This window comes from Trachemys scripta, chromosome 1 (assembly GCF_013100865.1).
Source record: "Trachemys scripta elegans isolate TJP31775 chromosome 1, CAS_Tse_1.0, whole genome shotgun sequence".
In the NCBI taxonomy this organism is placed as follows: Eukaryota; Metazoa; Chordata; order Testudines; family Emydidae; genus Trachemys; species Trachemys scripta.
The window spans coordinates 124,846,132-124,854,594 of NC_048298.1; positions in this window are offsets into that span (position 1 = coordinate 124,846,132).

Below are 8,463 nucleotides of genomic sequence, written 5' to 3' on the forward strand. Positions count from 1 at the left end.
CCATTTTAATGATACAGCACTGCATGGCCCAGCAAGAAGCCCAGGGTTGCTTAAATTTGACTGGACGCACTTTTAAAAAAAATAATGGAATTTACCTATTTTTTACATTTTTTGGAAATTCATTAGGGGAAACGCAAATAGCTTTGACCACCTCTGAATAGAGATAAGGTCTGAATTCTGCACTGCCTTACACCTGTTAAAACACCACATAAGTTATTTTGAGGGAAACACTAGGGGGTAACGCTGTCAACTGACTTATGACTAATTGACTTATGAGCCAAGTTCCATTTTTGAAAGTGGCTTAGGAGTTTGTCCTTTTTGAAAATGGGACTTAGGCTCTGAAGTTACTTGGGCATTTGTGACAATTTTACTCTAAGTCACTGAGCTAGCAAAGGGTTGGCATTTATCAGAGTTTTGCCAAAGAATGGAGTCTCTGGTGAGACTTTGCACTTACCCATACACAGCTCTTGGCTAGGTAATACAAATGTAAATTAATTATTATTATTTATTATTTTAAACAGAATAGTGTATGAAGTAATGAGGTGCAGCATGTTTTAGTCCATAGTGCACAGGACTGGGAGCACAGCTGGGCAAAATTCAGACTTTCTGTCCCATGGGGAATTCTGATATTTCAACATTTGTTTTTATCCCCAATCAGAAAGAAAAGTTGAAATATTGAAATTTTTCATGGAAAAAAATTGGATCAAAATGAAACATTTCAACATTCGTGAAACAGACATGTTTTGTTAAACTGCATTTCCCCATTGGAACACATTGCCTCATCCGAGTTGTAGTTCAGGAGCCTGATGTCCCCATTCTCCCCTATAGGCCGGTCTCCTTGTACTGACTATATCTCCCATGATGAAAGAATGAGGGGCAGAACTACACATCCCATGAGGCAATGTGCTATAATAGGAAATCAAGATGTGAGGTAGTATCTTTTATTGGACCAGCTTCTTTAGTTGAAAGAGACAAGCTTTTTGAGCTGAAGCAGACCTTGTCTCTCTCGTATCCTGGGACCAAGACTGGCTACAACAACGCTGAAAACATATAATAGGGTAATATAGAGGGGACATGATAGCAGTTTTCAGGTATCTAAAAGGGTGTCATAAGGAGGAGGGAGAGAACTTGTTCACCTTAGCCTCTAAGGATAGAACCAGAAACAATGGGTTTAAACTGCAGCAAGGGAGGTCTAGGTTGGACATTAGGAAAAAGTTCCTAACTGTCAGGGTGGTTAAACACTGGAACAAATTGCCTAGGGAGGTTGTGGAATCTCCGTCTCTGGAGATATTTAAGAGTAGGTTAGATAAATGTCTATCAGGGATGGTCTAGACAGTATTTGGTCCTGCCATGTGGGCAGGGGACTGGACTCGATGACCTCTCGAGGTCCCTTCCAGTCCTATAATCTATGAATCTATGAATCTATGAATGTAGTTTAATGATGATTTGAAACTAAACATTTCAGGTCAGTTGAATGAAACAAAATATTCCAATTTGGTTTTCCTGATGGAAAATAGAAAATTTTCCAGCAAAATTAAAATTTTCCCACTGAAAACTGTCATTATGTGGTAATTACACTTTGCATTGGAATGATTTTCCCAACCAGCTCTCAGTCAGAGCAAGGCATTACAACAGTGCTCTCTGCTATGTTTATCTATGTACAGTGTCAGTAGATGGCACTCCAGAGTAGTTAGCACTGCTCCTGGCTTTTATAAGACCCATAAAACCTGTTGTGCACTGCAAATAACTTCCCTTGCACAGTTCTTTACATCTGTGGTAACACAACGAATCCCTAGTTTCTGATCCTTGTTCTACCACTAACAACTCCTGTGCCTCAGTTTTCCCAGCTCTAAAATTTAGATAATAAAGTTTCTGTTGTGAAGATGAGGACATTAGGTTTCACTCCTGCAAGTTACTCTGCACAGATGGCCCCCTGCGTCTGCGTCCTCACACTTGGAGTAACTTGCAGGAGTGAGGCCTTCATACTGCTTTGAAGATGTAAGGTTTTATATAGGTGCTAAGTCTTATGATTAACTGAATAATAAATGCCAAAGAACCAGGAAGATTGGAAATCCATCTCAAAAGAAAAAGCCCTGATGCACACAGGTGTTAGGCCTTAGCTTAAATGGAAAAAGCAACTTTTATTGTTCACTTAAAAAACAACCACCACCACCCTATGGGAATAGTGCCCAAAGGAAGGCAAAGAATAGAAATCCCAAAGTTTCACAGCCATGTTCCTTCCTCAGAAAGTTGAGGGTTTTATTCCATACATTTCTTTGGGCACCATTGCCCTCATTTAATACAAATTGACAATAAAGTTTGAATATTTTATTGATGTAGACTTATCAGTCTGCCATCTGTGGCATGCATTTAGGCTTCCACCCTCTATTCACTGCACAAAGAGCAACGGTTCAGCTAATTCTTGGAGCAGCATCTTTGGTCTGAAGATTAGTATTTCTCTCTTATTAGAATATGCTACAATAGAGCCCGTCTGCAGAAATCCAAACCAAAGTTGTTATTGTCGACAACCCATACGTATACAATAACCATCACAGACTGGAACTGTACTGCATCCATCTCTGATCCCCTGGATTCATATGGTTTCATTCAGCTTGTGGTCTCCAATTCTATAATCCCATTTTATAACATTTTGCCTTTACAGCCATCAACTACAATGAGTCAAGTGCATAAGAATGTCTTTTATTATTACTCATCTCTCCTACCCAATGTTTGTACAAAAAGTTCCATTTAAAAAAAAAGGTATCTAGGTTTGTGCCATTATTCTAACAGGAGGAAGTAAAATATTATACACAAAATGAGAATATACAAAAGGAAAACAGGGTTGCTGATGCCATGAGCACCTAAAGCTTTGCTATGGGTGAGAAATTTATCATTTGTTTAGGCAGAGAGCAAATAACATGCACAACAGATGCTGTCTGAAAACTGGCAAGGGTAGGACTCGAACTCAATGTAGATCAGTGTTGCTCAGCAAAATGAAAAGCCTCTGTGGGTAGAGGGACCATACATCAAGTAAGCCCTTGGTGCTATTCTTTCTTACACCGGCCTCATGCTTTCTCTCTACATGATTGAATTTCAGCCCTCAGTGTAGCTGCACCAAAGGAAACCCTAGAATAGACAAAGAAAGCTGGGATTTGCATGGATGGTGCATGAAATTGGGATCAGCTCCACTGGTACAAGGGTTGCCAACTTTCTAATTACACAAAACCAAACACCTTTGCCCCATGCTCTGCCCCAAGGCCCCACCCCTGCCCATTCCCTGAGGCCCCACCCCCACTCACTCCATCCCCCCTCCCTCCTTCTCTCGCTCTCCCCCACCCTCACTCATTTTCACCAGGCTGAGGCAGGGGGTTGGGGTGTAGGAAGGGGTGAGGGCTCCAGCTGGGCATGTGGGCTCTGGGGTGGGGCCACGAATGAGGGGCTTGGGGTGCAGGAGGGGGCTCAGGGCTGGGGCAGGGGTTTGGGGTGTGGAAGGAGGTGTGGGGTGTGGGCTCCGGGAGGGAGTTTGTGTGGGAGGGGGCTCAGGGCTGGGGCAGGGGGTTGGGGTGTGCAGGAGGGGGTGAGGGGTGCAGGTTCCAGCTGGGTGGTGCTTACCTCAGGAGACTTCTGGAAGCAGCCAGCATGTCTGGCTCCTAAGACTGAGGGGCCAGGGGGCTCTGCATGCTGTACCTGCCCACAGGCACTGCCTCCACAGCTCCCATTGGCCATAGTTCCCTTAAACCCACTGCACCGCCAACTGGACTTCTAGTGGCCCCATCAGTGGTGCTGACCAGAGCTGCCAGGGTCCCCTTTCGACCAGGCATTCCGGTTGAAAACCGGACACCTGGCCACCCTAACTGGTACCCACCCCAGCTTCCCTTAACTCCACTAGGGCATTGCACTGGTGCAGCTACGCCAGTGGCTAAAATCAGGGCTAACTTCAAGGGTGCTGATATCAGGTTTTGGCAGATGTAGGGCTTTATCCTCTGCCACAACAGCTTTGTGGTTGGCTCTGGTAGCCCCAGGGTAAAGCAGGAAATGACTTTCAAAAGGCAGCTATTTGTGCTCTGAAGCTCATGCCTGTATTTCATTAGTGACCTCGGGTCTCAAACAGTTTTTTAAAGAAAATACTTTTTCAATTTCTTAAAAATAAAAGCCATCTCACCAGGCCTCTGGAGAATCACCCCGCTTAGAGGGATCCTGGGATAGGGGAGTGATTCCCAACTAATAGAACGACCCCTTGGGGCAAAGGGCAGCTGGTGTCAGACTTAAAGCCACTTTTGCCTCACCACTCCTAAGCTGTGCTGCAGCCCAGGACCTGGTCCAAAGATAATGATGTACACAGCTGACCCCCACACACCCCCCCCCCCCCCCCCAGCCAAAAAATTAAGCTTTGTTTTTTTTTTGTTTTTTTGGGTATTCTCTCCCCACCACCACCACTACCCTGCGTGCAGTACAATGAATAATGCCCAGGATGGCGTTTCCCCTCTTTTTCTTTTGCTTTCTTCCCCCTTCTCTCTCACTGTAACTTTTGAAAAGTTGAGGGAATTTTGAAAAGTTAGAGTGGCAAAGTTAGAGCGTAATTTTTTCAGAAGTGGAGAAGTTTTGAAAAGTTACAGAGTGGAAAAAGCAAAAGAGAGAAGACAAAAAAGTAGAGCCTCTCCCTAATCTCAGATCATTCAATGGCCAAAAATGGGAGGGAGTGGGGGAGAAAGGGATGCCAAAAACTTGAATTTGTGAAAAAATTGCAGTTTTGAAAACCTAAATGAAAATTTCATTTAGAAACCAAATGAAAAATGTCAGATGAGGCAAAAGTCAGGAACAGAACCTAAACTCGGTCTCATCCATGCTCCTACAGCACTTCTTCCTGACTTGTGCAGGAATGTGTATTTGTAATCAGGCAGTGTCAGTTAAACTTTAACTAAACATGTCTGTTATTTTTCTGTCCCTCCAAAGCTGACTCCACCACCCTGCCCTGCCCCCACTCCACGCACCTAAGAAAAGCCAAGTAGAGTCATTGTGATCACTGGTATAAAATATTCTCTTTCTTCTGTGTTACTCACATCTATAAAATTGCAATATTTCTTGACGTTCTACTGAATGTCTGATCAGTTTCATTCTTTCCCAATGGCTGACTGAACCGAATCTCATTCTTCTCTTATGAGTTTGGTTGTCATGGGGATATGGCTATTGGTTAATTTATGTAAGCTATTTATGAAGGGAGAGACTTTTATTTTTAATATGAAACTTTTGGTTGTCCATCTGTCTGCTCATCAGATTTGGAGCCAGAAAACATGAGTAGGAAGTGATGAAGTAGTAGCAATTACATAACCGATACCCTCAGAAGCAGGGTCTGCAGTATACTGGTATTAGAGCCATCTGCCCACCAGGTGTCACAGCTGATCCAAATCTATTACTGATCTGTTTCTATCAAATTGTACAACTAAGGCCTGGTCCACCCTAGGGTGTTTTGTTTTGTGCCACGGTTGTATAGTTGATATGTGATTTTTGTTTTTAGTTTGTTTGATGGGTGTTTTGTTTTTTGCTATATTAACTACACAGGTAGAGTGGTATAGTTAAAGCAGCAAAACAAACCAAAAAAACCCAAATAAATAAACAAAGCTAGTGTGGATACAGCTATACTGCTATAAGTCACCTTTATAACTTCGTCCACACTAGTACTTTATGCTAGTATAACTAATTCAATGAAGATATTACCGCCCTAACCAGAATCGTTCTACCCATACAACTTTTCTGTCTTTAATTGTATAGAATGGACCATTTTTTAAGTAAAATTATTTTCACGGCGTGATTTCATTCCCAAGCAGGACTTCACTATAACTGAACTAGCATCTTGTGTATTGCAACGCTTTGAAACAACCTGCCACTGTTTTATGAGCTCACTGTCAAGTGAGTTTTGTTATGAGTTCACCAGGTGTGGCTTTAACTGAATTTTTCTTAGGCAAACATTTCACTTAGGTGAAGGAATTATACAGACTTTGATCCTCTGCTAGCTGCTGGAAAAGCCATCCTGACACCACCCCGACCAAGGACACTAGCCAGATTTCTTCCCCACCTTAAGCTGTCTAAGCATCTGAATAAACCCTGACTAAGGAGAAACCCCCATCGCACCTACAGCCCAGCCAGTGCTCCCAAGCCTCGCCCTGGACAAAGGAGGACACTTATCTAATACCCTTTGTTATAGAAGAGGCTCCTGCACCCAAACTCCCCCAAGCCACCACAGAAAACCCTCCTTGTGTATGAAATGTATAAATAAACACACATCAACAGAATATTTTCAGGCCTTTTTTTTTTAATGGCAACAGAAACCCCTGTTTTTATACAAGTAAACATTCCCTCGCAGTCCTAGCAAATCAAGTTAAGGCACCAAGAGAAACACACGAACTGAACAGAGCTATCCTGATTTATACCAGCTGCTCCCTTTTAAAGATTTGTGGGTGAAGCAGCCTCAGGAGTTCTTTGGCTGGCTGAGCTGAAAATACAGGATACATTTAAGAATGGGGCAGCTCCAGCTGGAGCAAAACAGTCCGCTCAGGTAGAAGGCAAACAGAAAATGCAAGAAACCCAACAGGCATACACCAAGGTAAAGTGCAGGAGGGAGAGTAGCTACCTGGCATGACAGAAGCAAGATGGAATGTTTACAAAGAATTTATTCCTCAGATTGAAATCAGACTAAGAACTGAGGGAGAGAGAACGTGGACAAGAAGTTCAAGTCTGTTGTAAGTGTGTGTTGTGGCAGAGAGATTCACTTTTATTGTTAAGAGCAATATGGAAAAGGCCAAATTCTTAGACTGAAGAAAAAACACCCCACTGTGACGTGCTCATATTACAGTGATGAGGGGCGTTTTAAGTATTTTAGATAAATCCCATGTAATAATGGCAACATATGATCCAATAAGCAAAGGCTGGCCCTGGTCCGATGTAGTGAACAGGTTACAATAGCCACAGCATATGGAATGTTTTGCTAGCACAGCTTACTAAACATGTTGGCACATGAATGTTCTTGTCTTGCAGTGGTATAAAGTGTGATTAAGAGATCACAGAGTTTTAAAAAATGGTGAGTTTTGTTTCTTAGTGGGGCAGTGGTTAGAGGAGCAGAAGTCAGGATAAGTAGGTTCTATTCTCAGATCTGTCACTGAGGCCAGGCCCGTACTAAACAAATTAGGTCAGTTTAACTACGTCAGTCAGGTGTATGAAAAATCCACACCCCTGAGCAGTGTTGTTAGGTTGACTTAAGTCCCTGTGTACACAGCACTTCTGCTACCACTCTCAGAGAAGTGGATTACCCATGGCAATGGAAGAACTCCTCCCAGCAGCGTAGGTAGGTCTACACTGAGGCCCTACAGCTGCACTTCTGCAGCTGGGGTGTTTTAAGTGTATACAAGCTCTGACTTACTTTGTGACCTTAGTCAAATCACCTATCCTCCGTGCCTTAGTTTCCCTATATGTAAAATATCTACAACACATATTGTGTAACCTACTTAATGAATGTTTGTAAAGGGCTTTGAGATATTTGACTGGAAGATCTATTCAGTATAAATGCAAAGCAGCATTTTGAAATGTACTCCTATTTAGCTCCCAACAGCTATTTTATTCCCTCGAAACACGTGAAATGAGTTGGTGGGGTTTATAGTCCAGTCTCTATTACCCAAGACACCACCTCACAAAAATCCACCCTCACAACTGATTTCCTTATGACAGGCAGAGTTGGCAACCCTATGAGACTGAAGTTATTCTGGGGAATTTTCCCCCCCAACATATATCATTTTCTTCCAGATTGCTTTCAATATTCCCTGGGAGATCAATGTCAACTCCAGGGCAATCCTGGAGGGTTGGCAAGCCTACAATCTCAGCTGAGAAATTCAGGCTGCAATCTCTTATTCCTAAAAGCGCCCCCCCCCCTCCCCCATCAGAACTGAGGAATAAATGCAGGACTTCATTCTCCTTGGCTGTCAAGCTAGCACCTTTCACAAGCACTAGGCCCACATCTACTCTACAATAGAGTAAGGGGGCCCAGTTACAACACAACAGATCCCTGACCTGATGTTCAGGGGACCTACCCACTTCTGAGAACTGGGCTGGGAGCTATAGTAACAGTGTAGACCACCAGGCCTGTAAAGAAATATGGTGCGTCACTGTTAAGAGCATCATGTGAGTGATTAATCAGTATCTTCTATGGCCTTTGAATAAATGCAAGTGAAAAAGAAAAAAAATATTTATTTAATTTCTTTCTTAATTTGTAGGAGTATCCCCAGAATTATTATGAAAAGAAAAGTACTTTATCAAAATGGTGGTGCAATCTGACCTGAATTGATGAGAAATGGCCATTGAATCAGGTGTTTCATCTGGAGGAGAGTGCAAATGTTTGCCCCAAGGAACAATAACTGCCACAGACTTTTTGCTTCCCTATTGTAAGGAAAGTCACATGGGCACCATCAGCCCCAC